General features: G+C 35.0%; 1 pseudogene; it reads left to right on the top strand.

The window, feature by feature from the left end:
• The first annotated feature begins 717 nt into the window (after positions 1-717).
• Positions 718-25,343, top strand: LOC114256908 (xanthine dehydrogenase 1-like; annotated as a pseudogene).

The raw sequence follows: 25,343 nt of genomic DNA, 5'->3' as shown, positions 1-25,343 counted from the left end.
TTTGGCTTTGTTGTCTTCTATCTGATTTGGGTGTACCTCGGTGTTCTCTAACCGCTCTCTATTGTGACAATCGTAGTGCTATTCAGATTGCCCACAACACTGTCTTCCATGAACGAATAAAACACATTGAGATTGATTGTCACTTTGTGCGACAACATCTGCAGTATGGCACTATCTTGCTGCGTTTCATCTTCTTGACTTTTTAACTTGTTCACTTCTTCACCAAGACTCACACTATCGCTCGGTTTTAGTTTTTTCTTAGCAAACTCTCAGTATTTTTTATTAAACACCTTGAGTTTGAGTAGGGGTGTGAGAAATATGTATATATGGCAATATATGTATATATGGCATACTTGTGTATATTAGGAATTAGGCAAATTAGGCAAAATTGTGTTGGTGTAGTAGGAATGAATCTGTGTATTTCCTTTTTCAGTCGTACATTAGGGCTATATAAACCGATGAACTCTTCGTAAACAATAATAATTGAATATATGAGTTAATTCTCTTCATAAAACTTATAGTGGGATGGGGTGTTAGAGAGGGTGCAACGTCGATTGGCAGGGTGGAAGAGACAATATTTGTCTACGGATGGAAGGCTGACTTTGGTGAAGAGCGTTTTGAGTAGTATTCCGACTTATTTTATGTCAGTCCATGTCATTCCTGTGTCCGTGGCATGTCGTTTGGAGAAGTTGCAGCGAGATTTTTTGTGGGGAAGTGATGGTGGGGAAGCTCGGTATCATCTCGTTAGTTGGGAGTAGATTTGTTGTCCTAAGGTTGATGGGGGTTGTGGGTGAGGAGGTTGTGTAAGTTTAATTTGGCTTTGTTGGGGAAGTGGTTGTGGAAGTTTTCCAATGAACAAGATCAGTTATGGCGAAGGGTGGTGGCATCCAAGTATAGGTTAGGGAAGGGTGATTGGTGTACCAGGAAGGTGGGGGGTTCTCGTGGGTGTGGTTTGTGGAAAGGAATTTGGTTGGGTAGGGTTCGGTTTTGGGATCAAATCTAGTATCGAGTGTGTAATGGAATGCATGTGCAGTTTTAGAAGGATCGGTGGTGTGGGTAGATTACTTTACAGGAGCGTTTTCCTTTGATCTTTCAATTGGTGGTGGATGCTGATGTGATGGTGGCTTCATATTTGGGTGGAGGAGTTGGTTTGGGATATATTGATTCGTCAATAGACTCAAGATTTGGAGTTTGGGCAGTTGGTGGATTTGTTGGCCTTTCTGTATGAGGTTAGGGTCGGCCGGGAGGGAGAGGATGTTTTGGTTTTGGATCGGTGCAGTAAATTTTAAATTTTTGTTGAAGGTTATTAGCATTCTACCCTAGTAAGTTTGTTTCCCATTCTGTCATATGATGATGTGTATTGCATAATGAAAAAAACTTGCATAAAATTGATGTGTTTTGCATATTTACTTTAAAAAATAAATTTGCAAAATTTAGTATTCAATTTGTCTTGGCTTCTTTTTTTCATGTTGCTTGTCTCTATGAGTTCAAATCCAACAACCTAAATTATTTTAATTTAATTATTTTTGTAGGCATTATGCTATCAATGCATGCTTGGCTCCTTTGTATTCTATGGAAGGGATGCATGTAATTACAGTGGAAGGAGTTGGGAACCGTAAATATGGCCTGGATCAGGTTCAGGTATCATAGCTTGTCACATATTTTCTGTAGTTACAATGTTTTCAACTATATCTGAATTTTCTGAATGTTGTGCAAGAATCATTAGCAGTGTCTCATGGCTCACAGTGTGGATTTTGTACTCCTGGTTTTATTATGTCAATGTATGCATTATTAAGGTCAAGTCAAACACCACCTACTGAAGAGCAGATTGAAGAAAGCCTTGCAGGAAATTTGTGCCGATGCACTGGTTACAGACCAATTGTTTATGCATTTCAAGTCTTTGCAAAAACTAATGATATGCTATACACTGATGCATCTCTAAGTAGCACTCCAAGGGGTGAGTTTGTTTGCCCGTCAACTGGAAAACCATGCTCATGTGGATCGGAAACTGTTTGCAAAGATGATACCAATGAACAAAAAACAGCTTGTGGTGAAAGGTATGAGCCTATCTCATACAGTGAGATCGATGGAAAGACGTATACCAACAAAGAGCTCATTTTTCCTTCTAAGCTGTTACTGAGGAAACTCACGTATCTAAGTTTGAATGGGTCTGGTGGGCTTAAGTGGTATCGACCCTTACGACTTCAACACGTTTTAGATTTGAAATCAAGATACCTAGATGCAAAATTGGTGATAGGTAACACTGAGATAGGCATTGAAATGAGGTTAAAAGGAATTCAGTATCAAGTTTTGGTCTGTGTTGCATGTGTACCTAAACTAAATAAATTGAGCGTTAAGGATGATGGTTGGGAGATAGGTGCTGAAGTAAGGTTGTCTGAACTTTTGAAAGTTTTTAGAAAGGCAAATAAAGAGCGAGCTGATCATGAGACTTCATCCTGCAAAGCCTTCATTGAACAGATAAAATGGTTTGCTGGTACACAGATAAAAAATGTTGCATCTATTGGTGGGAACATCTGTACAGCCAGTCCAATATCAGACTTGAATCCTCTTTGGATGGCTGCAGGAGCAAAATTTCAAATTATTGATTGCCAGGGAAACATTAAAACGGTTGCAGCAGAAAATTTCTTCCTTGGTTATCGTAAGGTTGATCTGGCAGGTACTGAAATTTTACTCTCAATTTTTTTACCTTGGACTAGGCCATTTAAATTTGTGAAAGAATTTGAGCAGGCTCATCGAAGAGATGATGATATTGCCATTGTAAATGCTGGAATTCGTGTTTGTCTTGAAGAAAAGAATGAAAAATGGGTAGTTTCAGGTGCATCAATTGCGTATGGTGGGGTTGCTCCTCTTTCTCTTTCTACAACAAAAACAAAAGATTATCTTAATGCGAAGACTTGGAACAATGAGCTGTTGTAGGGTGCTTTGAAAGTCCTGGAAAGGGACATTTTGATCAAGGAAGATGCAAGGAAGATGCACCTGGCGGGATGGTGGAGTTTCGGAGATCTTTAACTCTAAGTTTCTTCTTCAAATTTTTCCTTTAGGTTTGTCATCAAATGGAAGGGAAGTCACCCTTCACTGAGAGTGTATCATTATCTCATCTATCTGCTGTGCAATCATTTCATCGACCATCTGTCATTGGAAGCCAAAACTATGACATTATAAAACAAGGGACAGCTGTGGGGTCTCCTGAGGTTCATCTGTCTGCGAGACTTCAGGTATGGACTTTTGAAAAGTAATCTCTCTCTCTCTCTCTCTCTCTCTCTATGTGTGTGTGTATTGATATGCTTTTTTAATATATATAATAGGAGTTTAATGAAAAGAAATATTTTCTTTTTCCTATTGGTGATGTCCTCTGATTTATTTTTCTTTCTTCTTCTTTTAGTGGAATTATTATTTTTAAGTGGAAGTGCTGTACTGGTCATGCATGCCTGAATTGTGAACCTCTGTGACGTGCAGAGCAAGGTTTTATTGTGTTTGACTTAATGCGTCTTTGAATGTTTTAGCTTAGTGATAAAAGTTGGTTGTAATGGGCCATGCATACTTGTATGGTGAACATACATGCATTTGTTTTGAGGAAGGTTTAATGTAATCAAGTATCCTCTCTCTCTCTCTCTCTCTCTCTCTCTCTCTCTCACACACACACACACACACACACACACACACACATTTCCTATAGCACTTCTGAAGTATTAATTTTAGTTTTTAACTAGCAGCTGATTTTTGTTGACTCCTGTCTGCTTGTTCATTTTCCTTCTCGTTAGATTTGTTATGTTATTTTATATTATATTGAGGTTATTATTGTCATTGCAATATTAATGTTTTAATATAAATATGTGTTGGGTGAGGGTTTTTAATTGTGACCCAATAACCTGTTCTCTACATTATCTGCTTTCCTCTTCTCTTCTCTTCTCTCTTTCCTTGATAACCTTAATCCTTATTCCTTTCAACTTTACTCTTTAACTTGGTATCAGAGCACTTCGATCTTACAATCACATGCCTTGTTAAAGTCTAGAAATTTTCACACGATGACCTAGATGTGCTGACATCATTTTCTGTACGATGATGTCAGCATGATGTCAGCATCTGTATGGACGTTAGGAACAGGCGAACACATGACCTGATTCGTCTCACCCTCTTGGTAATTTTGGTGATTTTTGTGAAATTTTTTTAGGCTGTTTGATGGTTGTTTTTGTTTTTTGAAGTATTTTCGAAATATATATTTGATATTTTGCGATATGCTTCTGGAAGCTTTACTTGTGATTTTTCTTCATTGTAATCTACTTTATGGGGGCCAACTGGGCTATTTAAGGCTTTCTTTGAGATTTGTTTGATGATTTGTGGCTCCAGGGTGTGTTTTTTGTTCATCGCGACTTCGGCTTTGTTGTGGGTGGTTAACCCATTTGCTTTTTTTTTTGCTTGTGTTTGCTTCTGTGGGTGCCAAATGAACCTCAAAAGTCCTTGCTTGAAGTTGTTTTGAGGTTTTGTGATCCTTTGAGGCTTTGTTTGAAGTTTGCCATTGGTGGCTGTTGCTGTTTTTGCTTTAAGTTCTTATTGTTTGTTCTTATGGTTGAAGAAAAACCTCCCATAGTCCTTAAAGGATGATGATTTGCCTAAATCAATTACTACAAAGAAACTGAATGGTCTCAATTATTTGGCTTGGGCACATGAAAGTATTTCTCCGTGGCAAAAAGAAACAGAAATTTCTCTCGGATCTTCTTCCTTCTGCTGAGGACAAGGCTTATGATGATTGGTTAAGTGAGGATTCAGTTGTGATGGGATGGCTTTGGCATAGTTTGGAACCCCATATTGCCACTAACGTTGAGTTTTGTCAAACCTCAAAGCAGATTTGGGACTCTCTTTGTGACAACCAAACCCATTCATGCATCATTCATTCTTTATTGTCTATGCATTTAAGTCGTGTATTCTATACTTGTTTCATATTAGGCTTGATAGTATTGAGAAGGAGTAAGGAGTGGAAGTTTTGTATAGGACTTGTATGTTTTGTGTCTAAACTTAGGGAATAGTTTGAAACTTGATTTAAAAACCTTAGGATGAGCCTATGCCTTAAATGAGGAGCTTAAAGATCTTAGTCTAATGACCTTGACCATTTCATGCTATTTGTTATTTTGCTAATTAGGATTAGTAATAATTAAGTATTCTCGGGAAAGAATTAATTAGATTAAATACGATTAGGATAAGATTGGGTTATTTAGCTTTAAACTTGATTAACTAAGCCTAAGCAAGGAAAACGAGTTAGCTAATAATGTTGCACCTTTGCCCAAGCCACACTAAATAAAATCTTGAGTATCCAAATCAAACAAAAAGAGAAATCTGCTAGAAGTTGAGAGAAACAATGAGAGAGAATGAGAGAAAAGAGAGAAAGGAAGGAGAAAAGGGAGAGCTCAAGAGAATCAACCAAGAACTCATTCTAAAAGTGTTCTAAGGTGAGAATTTTGTCCCAACACTTGTAGTAGACCTCCTTGACATCTTGAATCATGAAAAAGTTAGGATGAAAATGGATTAGGAATGAAGAACTTAGAGGAAAAAAGAAAAAGAAGCAAGTTAGAATGTGTGAGAACCTGAATATACAAATTAAGTAAATAATTAAATAATAATAATTTTACAATCTCAAATATTTTGTCGGTGAATCCTAAAGTACAAATTAAATATTGTTGGAGGGTCATTTAATTAATTTTAAAAATTTATGGTGGAAATCTCTAATTTAGAGGTAAGATTTATTATTTAAAAAAGAAAAAGAAAAAAAAGAGCCAAGCTAGTAAATATATATTGATCTAATAATAGTTGTATTTTATTTAAATTAATGATGAGAGGAAATATAACAAAATAAAAACAGGATATTAATTTAGAGTCTTTTAAGTTTAGATATATATAAAGCAACCCTAGTTTTCCTAACAAAAACCCTAAACTCTCATATTATTCAACTAGCAGCCGTGAAGAGGAGATAGGAGTAGCTTTTGGTAAAAATTGAAGAACTAGTTTGGTGCTTGAATAACTCCATCTCCACAGTAGAAACCAATATTCGGTGAATATAGTTATTTTGTATATAAGTTTCTGTGCATTCATTGAAAGAAGAAGGAATGAAAGCTTAACTGATAAGGTGGCTTGAATATCTATCAGATTAATAGGTGTTGTGAAATAGTGTAATGGGTATAGTGGATGTATGAAGAACAAGTATATGCCATGTGTTATATTCAATGGGTGTTTTTGCTTGTAATGGTGGATCTTGTGAGTGAAACGTGGGTTAGGTAGGAGTACTTGGCCACCAATATTTGTGAATATCGTGTTTCTTTTATGTTGAAATTTCATATTTTTAGCAGATAGATGGGATAGGATTGTGGTGATGAAATAGAAGCTATTTCTGGGCTTTGAATGGTACTGGTACCCTATGAATAGTTGTTTTGGAAAGGAAAATTTGAAGAATGAAAAGAGGAGAGGAAGAAGAATTTGGGAACCTGTGTTAAAATTCCTTAGACTTCTTCCGAGGAACAAAATTTGTTTATTTTCCATTGAAACAATTGAAACATTTCCATTTATTAAGAAAACGAAACTAAACATTATTGCATACTGAAATTCCAATGTTTTCATCAAAACATACTGAAATGCACTGAAACACACTAAAACTCTACAAACCATACCGAAAGAATGAATTGTTTCAATACCTTTTAAGAATATTTAATAATGCTCATTTCTATATGGCTCTTTTTGTCAAAACAAAAGTTTGAGAATAAAGAAAAGTTTTGAATTTATTAGAAAATTCGAGAAACTAGATAGGAGAAGAAGAGAGATAGTGAGGAGAAGAAAAAATAGGCATAAATTAAGTCATTTGTTTTGATCCCTACTACTTGATGCAGGACAGCTTGCTGGATTTTTAGAATAGAGGTTATTTGACGATATAAATAGTGAGTAATTTAGGTTTTCAATGGTTAAATTGAAGGCTAATAGATAACAGAAGGAATTAGGGTTGATTTAGGGGTGATTAGATAGGGTTTGAGGTTGAAAAGTGCACTTTTAGAGGGCTGTGGGTAGTTACCTGAGATGTGCGCAAAGAAGAAAAAAGAGAAGAAGAAGATAATTATAGGAATCGCTCCTAGAATCCTTTAGGTATCACACCTTGGGTTTGATTGCATCATACTATACACAAAAAGTTTCAAAGCTTTTGAAAGTCTCTAAAATATCAACTTTAATAAATTAAAAGCATTACATGACTTTATATAGACTTTAGAGAATTCCTTTATTAACTAGGATTTCAAAGTAAGAAACTACTAAAATTTTGGCTTCAAAAACCAATCTAAGACGAAATAAGAAGCATAAAAACACCAATTAAATAACTTGATTCACAAGACAACCCGTGGGTGACCCTTATAGTCCATGTAAACAAATCTAAAAATTACCAAAATGCCCCTGACCTAAAAACTCTAGAAAACATGAAATAACTATAAAATAAGACAGTAATAACACTAGAAATGTCATGACCCGAACTCTCCCCTAGAGGTTTGGGTTATAACCGGCTAGTAATAATAAGATTACCTATGGCTTCAGACAAAATTCAAAACATATTTAGTTATGTTGGGCCAGAAGCGGAAGCTGAATAATAAATTTTGTCAAATGAGCTTTGCATATATGGCATAACAAAAACATTTTATTTATATTAAGAACTCACATCCATATATAAACAAACAGATAATACATGTCCAACACCATTCACAAGATCATTATCATACAAAAACCCAAAAACTTAAGTACAACCATGGTCAAGTAGGAAGAACGAAAGAAAACAAAAGATCAAAGAAAACAAAAGCCTCACTTGTGAGGCGCTCCTTGACATATTTCACAAAGGTTAGGTAAACTTTGACCAGTTCTCTAAGGCTGGACATCTCACTGCTCACCTACATACATATATATAACGGAGTGAGCTAATGCCTAGTGAATAACATCAAAGTAAAGTGGTTATATGAATGACTTCAATAGAATAAACATAAACATATCCATATCATATACAATTCATAACAGAATGACCTTTGGTCCAATAGATAGCGGAATGACCTCGGGTCCAACGTATAACAGATGTGCAGAACATAACTGATCATAACTTAGCGGAATGACCTTGGGTCCAATCATTTACAGTTGTATAATGACCATTTGGTCAACTCATAACAGATATTCAGATTTATCAGATATTCGGAATGACCTTAGGTCCATCTTATCAAATATATAGAACGGCCTTGGGTCCATATCAATTATACAGAACGGCCTTAGGTCCATCATATTCATTTGTACTTGTCAATCACATTTACACAGATCATATTTAGCAAACAGATAGAAAGCTCATTCATAGCACAAAATCATAGGTTCGGACAAAAAACTTACTAAATTGGTAACACTTAGATAATAATGTAGATGGAAATATCTTTACTAAGATATTGCTCACAGTGATTTGATTAATGATACTGCGTCGTGGATGAACCTACACAATTCATAAATATATACACATATTGAGGCTCGTTGCTTAATCAAATTATTCTTATTTAATCCAATTCTCTGATGCCAAGTTCTTACTCATTAATTCATTTGGGAGGCTCAATTCATGCCTAAGAATGCTTTAGAAAGAAAAGAGAATGCAAATATGAACAAAACATGGCTTTTCAAAATATATTGAAACATGACATTATGGTCTACTAAAGTACTGGTTTGTTTGAATCTAGGCTCGATGGTCGCTTGAGCCAATGGTGCAATACAAACTGAGTTCTCTTGAACGGTCATTTGGTTGCTCGAGCCAAATGTAATGTCTCTGCAAAAATGCTGGATGCATGAGATGTGCGCTCGAGCGACAACTTGTTCGCTCGAGTGGTGCAGTCGAATTTTGGAATTTCTAGAACATACTTTGAGCTTCAAAACACATATTCAATGTTACAAACTCTTGCTTGACATGTTCTAGACCACAAATACACCTTCAAAAACATGATTACAAAACTAATTCCAAACCTTATGTTCAAAACCATTGTCAATTCGCAAAATCAAACTCAATTCTTCACACTTCAATCATGCATGTAAGGATTTCAATCCTTTTCCTTCCAAGATGTTTGCATATGCAATTTTGAGTATAAATTCTTGAAGAGCTCTTGGAATCAACAAGTATGAGTTTCATGCATGTAAGAATTCTTGGAAAATCAAACTTACAAATGATGAAATATGCGTGTATGTGTGATTAACTTCAAATTCACTACTCTTAGCTCAATTCTCTCATGTTATTGCATAATCTCTTGAATTCACATATTTGTTGGTGTCAATTCATAAATTAAGAGTTAAATACTCACCAAAGCTATTCAATTAAACTTGAATTAGCAAGAATTTTGAGCTTTTCTACCCAATTCACCAATCCCCTAGCCAAATCTTCAAGTTCTCCTCCTCCTCTCTCTCTCTAAATTGACTCCCTCTCTCTGTAAAATCAATCTCAGCAGAATTTTGAGTGTATAACATGAGCCTAATCACATTTCTCAACATATATATTCTTGTAATTAACTTTGACTAATTAAGTAAGCGTCAGGTTAACTAATCTCACTTAATTCTAATTGATTCGATCTAATTAATTTAATCCGAATCAAATTTTAATCAAATCTCCCATTAGGCTCTAAAAATTATGCCATTCTTATTAAACTAATCAATTTTGGTTTCTGAAGTTGCTAAGGCTTCCAATTCCAAATTTTGAACAGAAATCATTACATATATTCCTACAACGAATAGATAGGCATTTAAATACACAGTAAACACATAGATCACATTCATAATTAAATAGATGTAAGTTTAAAACGTTATGGGGTTGTCGCAAGAAACATAGTTATATATTGTTCCTAACGGTTTCTCGTTGAAATCATGCTTATGTACTAATATCATCATTTCTTTAAATTTAATCTTCCTTGAGCTTCTTATACTCTAGATCACTACCACTAGAATTTTCCATTTTTAAAATGTTCTTTTCTTACAATGGCAAACCACTTCCCTAACTAGTTTTTAACCTTTTTTTAATGACCTTCCAATATTCATAAAGTGTATTAACATTTATACATATTTTAGTTTTTGTTGTCAACATTTTCAAATGCATTCAATTGTTTTTTGTTTTGTTTTGTTTTTTTCCTCATTTCTCTTATGTTTTCAAAACACTTCCAAAACATTTTTGTTTCCCAGCTAACCGATACAACATACCAAAATGAAAATTTGATCCTTGGCTTGACTAGGATAAGGCTGTATTTAACAAACATATTTTCAGATTCTTTGTCTCAACATTATGGAATTGAAACACCACAAGTTAACTATAGCTTTACTTGTCTTTTACTACTGTGGGAATTGCAAATAAGTGGGGAGATTGAAAGTAATTGCAAAGACATGTGTAAGTGGGTATGTGCTCTGTTGCAACTGCAAAATGTAGTCTTACTTGCACCAAAGCACAGACCCCACTTGCATCTCCATATTTTTGCAATTACTTTCACTTGTTTCCACTGATTTGCAACTCCTCCTTTACTATTAATACTAGGGTTAGGATTGCAAAATAGGGAACACTGACCCTTTGGCTACTAGGAACATTTTATAGGTAGTCTAGACTTTATAGTACATATGTCACACCCCAAATCCGGGTATGACCGGTCGTGGCCCACAGGAACTTAGCCCAAGGCACACGTAAGCCTAAACATGAATCCAAAACCATAAAGAATAAATGTGATGATAGCCCAGAAATAAATAAATCAAGACTCAATCCAGTGACATGCCATAATTGAAAAACAAGTCATAACCAACTTCCTAAAAATATATATATACTAAATGGGACACAAACCGCCCACAAAATAAAATAATTCTAAATAAAACCCAACCACAATGTATGCACAAAACTCAACAAAGCAACCTAAAACAAATTAAATAAATGCCCTAGAGGTTCATGCAATCGAGTCTCAGCTATGCCATGAGTCGACTTTAAGTCCTTCTAACACCTGGAAATGGTAAACAACTAAGTCAGCTGATAGCTCAGTGAGTAGCAACATGGATAGTAAATACAGTTTTGAAAACAGGGTTCAATTCCAAAATAAGATATATATCACAGAAACTAGATTGGCATACAGTTTGGTAAATACAATCTGTTTCAAAAAGAATGTTCCACAGTTCAATACTTAAAATACTCATGTCTCGCAAAAACATGATAAACGACATTTTCCACTTAAAACAGATTATAACATGAACACCAATAATTTTCTGGGTACCGAGAAAAACAAATAATATGCCACACAGTTCTCAAGGCTATAAGCCCCGTTGGATCCAATATCGAACTAAGAGTCATCCTCAGGGTGGCACCTGGGCCTTTTCTCAAAGACGATCCGATTGAAGGTCACATAGTTGTTTTTAAAGATCTTTTCCTTACAATCGTTGAGCACTAGAGTCATCACGGCCCAACCCGGATCTGTTCTCTAGTGGCCAGAGTCACCACATACAGTGGAATAATTTCCTTGGACTAAATACACACATGGTCCTAATAATCAATACACATCAGTTTCGCAAAACATGGTGGTTCATCATTATAACACATGAGACCAAAACAAATAGTTTACAGTATGCCAAGTTCACACATGTTTCAGAAATAATTTGATTCAATTGATAATATAATAATTTATCAAAACAGTTTAGTCTTGAAACAACAATTTAATTTTCCAACAGTTCAGGGTAGGGGAACATTTATAAAAATACGTAGCATGAAACTACTCACCTGAAAATGAAATAATATAATCCTCGAATAAAGTGTAAAAGTCCAACTAGTACCCTGAACCAAGTATAAAAATTACACGTCACTACTAATTTAAAAATACTAGAGAATAGGAACTAAGTAACCTCAACTAAAGCGCACTAACACGGCTCAACCCAACTCACCGTTACTCTTAAATATTACCTAAGTTCACGTACTTCAAGGTCTAAAATCACCCAAGACATAGGTTCCGATCGAAACTTAACTAAAAGTGACTTTAAGATAAAACAGAGTTTTTAAACAAGTTTTCTCAATCTATTCGCTAACTTTGAAAATTACAAAACCCACTCCACGCTATTCGAAAAATTTCAAAAACATCCAGATATCAACTAATATATCCTAAGTTTCAAACCCAATTGGTTTCACTTGATTTTCTTATCAAAATAATTATCAACAATTTATTATATCCAAACAGGTTGTTTTCTGCAGCACTTTAAAGAAATTGATGGTTATTTTAATATACACGAGCAATCAATGCAAGGCCAAAAACGTACGAAACTAGACTCATAACCGGTTCTAATGACACTGATTTGATAATTTTTGGATTTATACCCAAAGAAAACAACACTCCCGAATTTACTGTTTCGGACTGGTTTCCTGGACAGATTTGAATACCTCAATTTATATGGATTTCGACTCCCAAAAATTATGAAAAAAAATCAGATATGCAATTCAATATGTAATTGATCTGCTGTAAAAATTTCAGATTAAAATTCATCCGTTTGATATGGTTTCTTGATTTTTAAAGTTCGTGATTATGCGCAGAATTTTTTAACTAAGAATAATACACATTCTTTAAACATGAATTTAACTCCTCAAATTTCTTAACAGTATATATATATACAAAATATATAAACCTACAACCTCCATGAATGAATAAAATAATAATGGAATAAGGATAAAAACAAAACCAAAAGGAAGAAGAAAGATAAAGACCTACCACATACTCAAAAATTACTCCTTGTTTGCAATCCCCTTTTCTTTTCTTCTTCTTTTCTCTCAAACTCTCTCTCTCCCCGTGGCTACTGTGGCTGTTGTTATAGTGTTGATTAGGAACCCTAGTGTTGTTATATATTGTATTAGGTAACCTAGGGTTACTTTATATATCTAAACAAAAGGCCCTAAATTATTATCTCTTAATATTATTTTATTTTCTAACCCATTAATTTAAATAAAATATAACTATTACTAGATCAAAATATGCTTACTAATTTGGCACTTAAATTTATTTATTTATTTATTTTATATAATAAATCTTGCCTCTGAATTAAAGACTTTCACCATAAATTTATTTTGAGTTTAAAATTAATTAAAAGATCCTCCAATAATGTTTAATTTGCACCTTAGAATTCACCACCAAAATATTTGAGATTGTAATATTATTATTTAATTATTTACTTAATTTTTATATTCGGGTTCTCACAGGTATTCAAGACCATTGGGGCAGACTATGTTTCTCATCACCTTGTCTCAGAGTTCAGTGAATTTGAGGTATTGGCTGCAATTAAGGATTGCAATAGCAACAAAGCTCCAGGCCCTGATGGTTTTAACTTGCTGTGCTACCAGAAATTTTGGAAGGTCATGAATCCTGAGATTATGCAATTTTTTGTAGACTTCCATTCGAATAGCAAACTAACCTATGGCATCAACAGCACTTTTATTAGTCTAATTCCCAAAGTGGACAATCCCACTGGCCTGTCTAAATTCAGACCCATCAGTCTTGTAAGTTCTCGTTACAAAATTCTGGCTAAAGTATTAACACATAGATTGAAGCCAGTTCTACCCTCCATCATTGGTGAAACACAAACTGCATTCATAGGTGGGAGGAACATCCTAGATGGGGTGTTCATTGCCAATGAAGTGGTGGATGGATGGAAAAAGTCCAAGAAGCTTGGTTTGATCTTAAAGCTAGACTTCGAGAAAGCCTTTGATTATATGAACTGGGAATTCCTATTCTCTCTGCTATCCAATTTTGGGTTTGGGAATAAATGGATTTCTTGGATGAAAACTTGTGTTTCTTCAGTTAGAATCTCCATTCTTGTGAACGGTTAACCAACTAGCAAATTCTCACCACAAAGAGGTCTTAGACAGGGCGACCAGCTTTCACCTTTTCTGTTCAATATTGTGTTTGAAGGTCTTAACATTCTTTTGGTCAGAGCAATTAATCTTGGCATTCTTAGAGGAGTGCTCGTTGGGTCTAAGGATGTCCTTTTCTCTCATCTACAATTTGTGGATGATGCAATTATCTTTTCTGAAGCAGATTGGGATCAGATGGTGCTTATTAAAAGAATTCTAAGATGCTTCGAAGTTTTATCTGGTCTTAGAATAAATTATCACAAAAGTGTGGTGTGTGGTGTTGGTGTGGATGATGCTCTCTTGCTCTCCTTTGCAAAGCTCCTCAACTATCAAGTTCATAGCCTACCTCTGAGATTTCTGGGTCTACCTCTTGGAGCCAACCCCAGGAGAAAATCTACATGGAAACCTATGCTTGACAAAATCAGATCCAAACTCTCGGGGTGGAAGAGAAAACTGCTGTCTTTTGCAGGTAGATTAACTCTAATCAAGTCCACCTTATCTAGTTTACCAGTTTATTTTCTCTCTTTATTTAAGATGCCAGAAGGTGTGGCCAAAGAAATCGAGAGGATTGAATCAGCTTTTATATAGGGTGGTAATGACCTGAAAAGAAAAGTTCATTTAGTGAAATGGGGGGAGGCCGCAAAAAGCATTAATCAAGGGGGTCTGGGCATTAGAAGAATCAGAGATGTAAATGCATGTCTATTGCTTAAATGGTGGTGGAAATTTGGAACTCAAATTAACTCTCTTTGGAGGAGGGCTATATGTAGCAAATACAATATATATGAAACTTGTTGGAATCCGCCGGTAAGATTCTCTTACAAACATTCTAGATTTTGAAAGACATCTTATCTATTGGGAATCATAGCAGTAATGTTTTCAATTTTTATGTGGATAATTGTCATATTAAAGGGGGGGGGCGGAAATAGAATTAAGTTTTGGCATGACAAATGATGTGGCAACACTTGCCTTAAGAATGATTTTCCCTTCCTTTTTAATCTCTCAACTGATAAAGATGGCTCTCTTCATCAATACTTTGCAAGGAAAACCAGCCCAAACAATTGGAATTTTCCCATTAGAAGAGTGCTGTTTACTTGGGAATTAGATGAAGAATCTAGTTTACTTGGAGCCCTATCTTCAGCCCCTTCTCTGTCTTCTTACAAAGCTGACTATTATTTTTGGGCTTGTGCTTCTGCAAGCACTGGTGAGTTTTCTGTTTCTTCAATATACTCTTTTAGTAATTCCATCCTTAGTCGTAATCTTCCAATCTGTAATCATATTTGGAATAGAGTTGTCCCCTCTAAGGTTTCTTTTTTCTATTGGTTGGCTTGGAAGAACAAAATTAAGTCAGCAGAATTTATGCACAGAATTGGTATTTTAGACCCATCTGTCTCCACCAGTTGCACCTTCTGTGGCTATGACTCTGAATCTGCTTCCCATGTCTTGCTTTACTGCCCTTTTTCTTGGCTGATTTGGTCTTCAATTATTCATGATTGGGGGCTTTCTTGGTGCATTCAAGATTCAGTTGATGGCCTTCTCCAATGGTGGATGAGTGTAAACTTCAAGCACTTTGATAGATTAATTTGGAGAGCTATCCCACTCATTGTTCTTTGGTCGCTGTGGAAATGTAGGAACGAATGTATTTTCGAAAAGGCTCAACCAAACTTTTCAGATATGAGTGAATCTATCAAAATCAGAGTAGCACTATGGCTGAAAGCAACCATTTAAGGACCTTCCCTTCACAGTTGATGATTTAACCTTCAATTGGAGACAAATCAGAGCTGGGTTTACAAATTATTAGATGGGGCTGGTTGTGTGCCATTTTGCCTCTAGAGCTTTATCATCTTTTAATTGCAATTTGGACTGCTAATCTGTTCTGGGTTGGAATAGCAGAGGCTGAGGCTGCACAATTTCTTTTTCTGGACTGTTATTGCTGCTATTGTTTGCTATGGTTTTTGCATGGTTTTTGCTCTGGCTTTTGCTTCTGGTCTGCCCTAGGCTCTTACTGGTTCGCTTGCTCTGGGTTCTTGCTGGTTTCGTTGCTGGTTTATCCTGGACTTGCATCTGTTTTGTTCTGGTTCATTCTAGATTTGTATCTGGTTTGTCTCGTTGATTACCATTAGTGGCTGATTTGCATCTGGTTGGTCTTTTTTAGTAGCTAGGAGGTTGGAGCATGTCTACCTGCTGCTGATTTTGGAAATCAATTATGAAGTGTGGAAATTGATCGACGCTCCTCTATTTGTTGCTGATTTTGCATCTGTTTGTCAATCTGTCACAGCTGTTTGTCTATCTGTCATTTAGGTGTTGCTCTTGCTTTGTTTTGTGTTGTTGGTTTCTCACCAACTTGGAGGTTGGAGCTTTCTCTAGCTCCAAGCTCCTCTTTATTGATGTTTTTCCTATCATATGTAATTTATATATGGTTCATCAATATAGATTTCTTTTGCCGATAAAAATATATATATATATATATATTCTCAGAAGTGCACTGTTTTTGGCTTTTTTTAATTGCTTAACTCCATATACCTGACCTGCATTTTCTTTTCAATGTGTGTCATGCTTTCTTGATTCCAAAAAGTGCCATATGTAGTTGATTTATATTAGGGGTGTGCATGGGTCGAGTCCGTTCGGGTTTGACATTGACCCATTACTCGAATAGACTCTATCGGGTTACACTTTTCTTGGTCCGATTCCAACCGTGCTATTGTTCGAAACCACTCACTTCGAAACCAACTTTGGCGGTCGAATTTCAGTTGGGAAGAAACAAAGCCGGTGAGTTACACTTTTCTCTTCAATTCCTAATCCATATGTACAAATCTGAGACTGAAGAAAAAGGAAAAAAAATGGAAGAGAGATTTATTGGGTTTATTTGTTGGCCACTGATTTCCGACCAAAGCAGCCTTCGTTGTCGTCCACTGCAAAATAACTAGTACAATAACCTTCTGGTTATGAGAGAGGGTAAGAGGGAGAGGAGGGAGTTTTAGAGGTGAGGTGTTGAGGAATACTAAGAGAGGGATATGAGAAATAAAAGGAAAATAGAAGGAGAGATATGAGGCATCAAAGGTGAAAGTTTAAGAAAGATTTGAAAGAAGTTCAATGTGAGAGAGAGAGAGAGAGAGAGAGAGAGAGAGAGAGAGAGAGAGAGAGAGAGAGAGAGAGTGAGTATGAGAATTAAAGGGAAAGCTAAGAGGTGAGAGAAGCTTGTTTCAGAATAACAAAATAAAGAATAAGGATATTGTAATCTTCATCAATTAAAAGAAGAATTTTAGGCTTTGGGATAGGCATTAGGTAGCTGTTTTCCTATCAAATATAATAATGACTTCTTTTCTTTTCAAAGACTTGCAGGCTTTTTGATGTTGTATTAATGACTTCTGATGTTTCCAACAACTTTATTGACACAGCTTGTAGACAAATTTTTTAGAAGAGATAAAGATGCAATAGCTAACAAACGAGTATGCCACGTATAAAATTTAATGTATTTAATTAGTTTGGTCAGATCTGGTTGATGGTTTCGCATTCTATATGAAAAAATTTGCAGTTACTATCCGTAGCTGACTGAGTTATCTGACAAAACTGTCTGCAGCATCATTTTTCGAGTCGGGTTGGTTGGGTACATTGGGTGAATCGGTTTGTTGCACACCCCTAATTTATATGGATAATAATGCATGATTGTTTCCTTCACCATTGTTGCAAGTTTCATGAATTACTGAGTTCAGTTCTGTGTGATGCTTGTCTTTGGGCCTCATTTTTTATTTTCTTTTCTGGCGGTTTAACTTCTATTGTCAGTTAACATTTCCATTGTTTATGTGTAGACCCCTCAGAAACATCAAAAGTATGTTTCCCATGTCCTTGGCCTTCCCATGTCAAAAGTGGCAAGATCAGCTTTTCTGACTGCTGTGGCTTCTGTTTCCTTTTTTTTTTTCACCAATTTTAGACAGGGATATAGATATGATGACAACTGAAGATAAATTACAACTGACCTGTCAAACTAACTTTAGACAGGGATATAGATATGAAGACAACTGGGCAGAGACATAGCTTTCTTGGAAAGTACAAGGTACTATTTTTATTTGTCTTGTTGGACAATACTTGTCAAAACAAAATAATCTTACTGACTTATGGAGCTGTCCCATATACTGCAATACTTTGGCATCTAAGCAGTATATATAACCGGAGACCAACTGAAGATATGGAATTATGGAGCTGTCCCATATGCTGCAATAATTTGCCTGTTTCCTTTTTTTTTTTTTTTTTTTTTTACTCATGGTTAGCTGTTTACTACAAAATAGATTCTGCATTTAAGGTAAAAGTAGTGAGGGAGAAAGGAGGAACTTTTCTCTTGCAACTTTTTTAATGAGACCTCCTTAAGCTTGTTATTGCACTTTCTTGTGCTTCTTGTTAACTCTAAATTTTAAATATGATGGAGCATGTCAATAATAAAGGTAAATTTTTTTGATGCAGGTTGGATTTAAAAATGATGGAAAGGTTCTTGCTCTTGATCTTGAAATATACAATAATGCTGGAAATTCACTTGATTTGTCTATTGCTATACTTGAACGTGCTATGTTTCATTCTGATAATGTCTATGAGATCCCAAATGTCAAGATAATATGGAAGGGTTTGCTTCACTAATTTTCCTAGCAATACTGCTTTCCGAGGATTCGGTGGTCCTCAAGGTATGCTTATTACTGAAAATTGGATTCAAAGAATAGCCCTGGAACTCAAGAAAAGTCCCGAAGAGATTAGGGTAAGTCATTGCTCTTGATGATATTTTGTTGTCATTGTGTTTTACGTAATAGATCAGATTTGTAGCCGTTGTTTGCATATGTTAATAACTTTCATAAAATGGCTTTCCAATCAGGAAATAAATTTTTTGAGTGAAGGATCCGTATTACATTTTGGTCAACAAATTCAACACTGTACCCTGCAGCGGCTCTGGAATGAACTGAAGTCATCATGTGACTTTCTGAAGGCCCGAAAAGAAGTTGAAAAGTTTAATTTTCATAATCGATGGAAGAAGCGTGGGGTTGCTATGGTACCAACAAAATTTGGCATTTCGTTTACAACCAAATTCATGAACCAAGCAACCTTTGAAATTATATTAGTATATTTGGTTTCTCAAGTAGGGTGGTGTTTTAATGACTGTATATCAATGCTTTTAAATTGACGAGGCTATGAATATTTGATGCTTCCTTTTCTGGGTTTGGGGGTGGAGCCAAGTATTCTTCTTGTGATGTCTGAAACATCACTGGTTAGAGTAGTATTTCAAATGTGTCTGTTGAATTCACTCAATTATCCAATTCATCACAATCAAGGATCTCTCTATGAAATTCATCACATTTGCACTTTGCAAACTTTACGCCGTGTTTGGTTGGGGGATTTGGGAAGCGATTTGGAAAATGAAAAGAAAAAAGTGTGTGAAACTAGGTGAAATGTAGGTATGTTTTATTCATATTTCACTTACCTTTTGTCTTACTCTTCTCAAATCCCCCCAACTAAATACAGCGTCAATGGTCCAACTTTGATCAAATCTCAGAAGAAGAAAAACAATGAAAAGGAGCTTAAAAAGAACAATTACCATCTGCCCATGGCTGGTGGTGGCATTAAAGGAGTTTAAAATCATTGCAAATAATTTGATAGGGAAAAGAACAAAAGATGTGCTAACAGCATACTCGCACATCATTTAAGTTTCAACTGATTAGCCTAATACACCATTATATGTACTGATTATTTGTGTTGCTAATGGACAGTATAAAAGGTTTGGATGTACTGATTATTTGTGTTGCTAATGGACAACAGAAAAGGTCTAGGATTTCTGAAGTTTTCCCTTTGCATCATGTGGGAACCCTGTGAGCTGAAAAGTCTAGGATGTTTTGACTTTAACAGAATTATCTTAACTGCTTGGTTGCACTATTATTTTTCCTGATTGATTTCAAATTTGATACCTTGAATGAACTCTTACTGATAATCTATCAATTATTTTATGAAAGGGGACTTGAAATACAGAGGATGGAACATCTGTTACCAAGGCCTAGCTTCAACTAATTGAAACTAATTACTTGAAGAATGGTTCTTCCTTCTGCTCGATCAAGAAACCATAAATAATAATCTTAAGACTGAAAATCCCATAAATTTTGTATCTCAAAGTTCATGGTGGATACAAATGTTCTCTTACAGGTTGCCTACTCCTAGTAACTCATTTGCCTCACCCTCGTCTGATCTTGTTATCCACCAATATTCCACCCCCACTTGACAGATAAAAAATCTATAATACATCTTTCATAAGATTTCCCTGCTTCCAAGAATCCAAGCTCTCCAAACTAATTCTGCTGATGACCGCTGAAGTGTGCCCCTCAATCAAGAAAGTAAATATTAAGTACCATCTAACAAAGGCGTTCAAACACTATCGAAACTCCTCCAAATTCAAGGCTTTGTTTTGCTCATTTTTCAGAATCTGTTTTTTCAAAAAGTTTCAAAAACTAGGTTGGTAAAAAAAATGCAACTAGGTTTGGGAACATAGAAAAAAACCACATCTTTTTCCGATTTTTTTTGGTCTTTAGTGACTTTTGAAAAAAAATTATGTCAAACATTTTTACTTTCCAGTCCATTTTGTCGAGACGAATATAAAAAGTATAGTTTTTTTAGAAAAATTCAAAAAAAAATTAAAAAAGCCAACATAAGCCAAAAATAAAAAATAAAAAATAAAAAACATATTTTTTTGCTTAGTTTTATCCTTTCTAGATTTTTTTTTGGAATTTTTAAAAAAAATTATAATTTTTCGGTTCGTCTTGTCGAGCTCAATCTAGAAGCTTAAACTTTTTTGGAAAATTCTAAAAAAAGGTCACTAAGGATGAAAATAAGCGCCCCCCCCCCCAACCAAAAAAAAAAATTGTGTGTTTAAAAATTCAAAAATATCTTTTTTAGTGTGTATTTTTGTCAAACTAATTTCTAATTTTTTTTTTCCAGAACAAAAAAACAACAATAAACAAAAAAAAAAATCAGAAAACAAATTCTGAGAAGCCAATCAAAAAGAGCCCAAGTTTTCTTTGACCAATTTGGCTGGTTCTTGTTCTGCTTGTCGTGAGGTGACTAGTTATCCTTTGAGTGGCTCAGTGGCTATCGAGCATTTAGGCAAGCCTCCACTGTAGTTACCTTGTCAACAAGGAAGATGTTAGACAAACCAACCCTAATTTCTTGTCTTAATCACTTCTAAAGAGCACGGAGCCTAGCTTTGATAGAAAAACCTCACGTAGTTGGCCTCAAGAAATATTAATACTAAGTTTGTGCTCACTAAATAGACCTAGATACCAAGTTATGGGTTCCCTAGGGAACAACAATAAGAGATAAATTGATTCTCCTCTGGGTTTCTTCTTGGGAGATGAGTTTTATTACTTAATAAAAGCTGGAGAACGATGTTCCTCATATTCTAGAAGTTTTACAGTAGGCTTTCAACTATTCATTTATCTATTATAAAATAAAAACTAAAGTCCATATATAATAGTAGACTCTTTATGTTATGAAGCTGAAACCTTATGAATTTGATTGTGTCATTTGCCTTAAAATTTGTGGAGCCGATGAATGCATGACCTTGAAACCTACGTTACACAGACTCATTAGTTTTGGTGAAATACCTGTGTCGACACGACACGACACGGGTATGGATACGAGTATGGAATCCCGCCGGTATAGGTCATGGAGAAGATGGATACAATGGCATACCTATGATTAGGGCTTCGATCTTCATCTCAGGCTGCAATCATATTTGTCTCTCGATCGTCTTCACTCTTCTCTCACTCTCGATCTCCTCTGTCTTTCTCTCTCTTCAATCTGTCTCTGTCTCTCATCTCATCTCTCACTCTCAATCTCCTCTTTTCTCACCCTAATTAAATAATTTATCATAAAAAAGATATAGTATAATTTATCATAAATAATAACCAAACCAAACAGAACCAAATGAAACCAGGCCTTATGTCCCATCAAATGAGGTCGGCTGCTTGAATCCTTCTTCTCCACTTGACTTTTGTTAGTCAAATTAAGGAGAGTCATATCTCTATTCACTACACTAGTTCACGTTAATCTAGATCTGTCATTTCTCCTAGCACCATCATTTACCATCACTGTATCGCATCTTTTCACTATTTGCTCTGTTGATCTCCATTGTAGATAACCACATCATCTCAATCTATTCTTTCTCAACTTATCTTCTATCAGTACTATTCCTACTCATTCTCGAATATATTCATTCCTAACTCTGTCTTTTCTAGTCTTGCCACACATCCACCTTAGCATCCCCATCTCAGCAACACTAATCTTATCACATGTTTCGTAATTGCCCAACATTCCGTCCCATACAACATTGCTGGTCTAATGACTGTTCTATAGAATTTTCCTTTAGTCTAGTAGGCACTCGTTTATCGCACAGTATCCCAGATGCGCTCATCCACTTAAGCCACCCTGCCTTAATTTTTTAGACCACATCTGCTTCAATCTTCTCAGTCTCCGTGATAATAATTTATCATAAATAATATATAATATAATTTATAAATTATAATTTTTATCATATATAATATAGCATAAATAATATAATTTTTATGCCTAAAATAAAAATATTATTTATTTTATCACATATAATATAATTTATTTTATGCCTAATATAATTTTTATTTGTTATTTTTTTAACAGAATCTTTTATTTCTTAACTATTTTAAACTCATCTTCATATAATAAATATATTTAGGGAATAACTATTTAACGCATCCATGTATCCATATCCAAATTTGGATCCATATCTACGTATCCTTAATTTTTTAGTTTTGAAGTGTCCAACCCCTAGATACGCACCCACACCCGATACTCGCACCCGAGTCCGTGTAACGTAGCTTGAAGCTTACCAACAGTCTGAAGTCTGATGTGTTCTTGAATTCATGTAATATAGGCTATCATATATATATATATATATATATATTTAATGATTATGTACACGTGGATTTTGCAATTACTTTGCCTACCTTTTAGTGGTTGATACTTCGTTATGGCTCAGGTCTCTGTAAGGGACGTTGACAGGGTGGTTCATCGCTTAGCTGATGTAGTCATATGCTGAGTGATGAGAATGAAGTATCTTCTTGTAAGACTGTCTTACATATGGAACTTGATGTTATTGGCCTTTATGGAGATATCCCAGAAGCATGTGCCCTCTTTTTTTTTCTTCTTTTTTTTTTCTTTTCTTTTTCTTCTTTTTTCTTTTTTTTTTATTTTATTTTATTTTTATAATCTTCTAGAAGTTGTCTTACAAGAAAAGAAAACTCCATGTTTCTTGATGGTTATTGGTTTTTGTTTTAGTGTTGCTATATTTTTCATATTCTTATTACTGCATCTTGTTGACAATAGACAGGTGCTCTTGTACAAGTTTACACTGATGGAACAGTGTTAGTTACACATGGGGGTGTTGAGATGGGGCAAGGTTTACATACAAAAGTTGCCAGGTTGCTGCTTCTTCATTCAATATTCCTCTCAGTTCTGTGTTTATATCAGAGACAAGTACTGATAAGGTAATGAACTTGGTTTAGATTGCTGGTCTTTATGTTGTTTTAATTTTATATACTTGAAGTTTTTTTGGATTCAACTTGTTATAGACGTTAGCTTTTATTATGGATTCTTTTTCAATATACGTAGAGAAGTGAAATGAGTGGGGTGGGTGAAAGATATGTTGCTCCTAGGGAGGGATCAAAATTCTCAACTTGACAAAAAGGGATATTGCAACAAGCATCAAAGATGATTGAGATTGAGTCATACCAATAGAAGAACTTTAGAAAGTTAGACCATAAAGAACTAAAGATTGTTTCTTTCCAAAAACATTATAGCAACCATTACATATGTGCCAGCACCGTCTTTAATAATTGAGTTGCCTTTTATCATAACCGAGGACTTTGGCTATGTCGCCGCTTTCTTGAAATGCTTGAAAGAAGTCATTGTTGCTGTTCCAATGGACTTTAAGCTCTCAGCATCATGATATTCCTGCCAAAGAGTATTTTCTTTGCTTTGGGGGTTCTTGGTTGGTATCATGCAATTAGAGATAACCTTATGTAGAGCATCATGTTATATCAACAGAAGGGAATCGAATTATTAGTTGATATAAAGAGAAAAATGAACTCTTCAACTAATGTCTTAATCTATGTAGCACAAACACGTCCCTTAGGCCTGCGTACGAGTGTTGGATACGCTGCGGACACTTGTCCAACACTCTCCCTTAGGTGTTTCGTTTTTTTTTTTTTTTTTTTGAAAATTTTCCAGTCGGACATGCAGTGACACGTTTCAGACACGCAGGTTTGGATCAAAGAAGCCCAAGACCTGTTGGAGAGGAGAAAGTGAGAGAGCCTGAGACAGATCGTTGGGAGAGAAAAGAAGACAAGTCAAGGGATCGAGGGAAGAGATTGAGGGAAAGAGAGAGATAGATCGAGGAAAGGGAGAAGAAATTCTAACCTTTTTTGACTTGGTCTTCTGTGTTCTTCTTCTCTGTCTTCTTCTTCTTCCCTTTGTCTTCTTCTCTTCATCTTCTGTCTTCTTCTTCTCTTCTCTGATTTTGTTTATTTTGTGTCTCTCTCCTCCCTTTTCTGTCTCTTTTCCTTCCTTTAATTTCTTATTTATTTAATTATTTATTTATATCCATGTTTTAATTAAAATTTATAAAAAAAATTATTTTATTTGAAAAAAAATTCAATTTTTATTAAAAAATTTAGGTAATGTGTTTAATAATTTTATTATTATTATAATTTTATAGGAACCAATGAATTTTTTTTATTTATAAATTTTAGATATATAATAAACAAATAAAATTATATATATTAAATGTGTCCTTAGCGTATCGTGTCCCTCATTTTAAAAAATTTGCGTATCAGAGTGTCCGTGTCCGTGTCCATGCATCATAGGTCTTAATGTTGTGCATGAAATTTAATAAATATCACAAAGTCAATTTCTAAAGCAACCGTTATAAGTTGATTGAGATTATCCACCTGTTTTCATTAGGGAAATTGCATTTAAGTGGTGTAGTGAAAAAATATTTTCATTTTCATGGTGGTGCAAGTTTTCTATGTGCATGGTGCAAATAATTCTTGTGCATGGTGCAATCCCATCTATAGTGCAATTATTTTTTTACTGCTCCACTGATTTTCAAGTTCCCCTTTTTGTTATCTTCCAGTATGTTACATTTGTGTATACTTGTATACTGTTTATACTTTCATAATTGGATTCCTGATGCCAATTCCTCATTTCTATTTTGGTTTGTATTTGCTGTCAGATTAGGTTCCAAATGCATCACCAACAGCAGCTTCTGCAAGCTCTGATATGTATGGGTGCTGCAGTACTAGATGCTTGTGAGCAAATAAAAGCACGGATGGAGCCTATCACCTCAAAGCAAAAATTTAATTCTTTTGCAGAGGTACTCTTCTCATGA

The sequence above is a fragment of the Camellia sinensis genome, chromosome 14 (assembly GCF_055761805.1).
Source record: "Camellia sinensis isolate YWXY chromosome 14, ASM5576180v1, whole genome shotgun sequence".
Lineage (NCBI taxonomy): Eukaryota > Viridiplantae > Streptophyta > Magnoliopsida > Ericales > Theaceae > Camellia > Camellia sinensis.
This window is presented reverse-complemented; position numbering and strand designations above follow the sequence as displayed.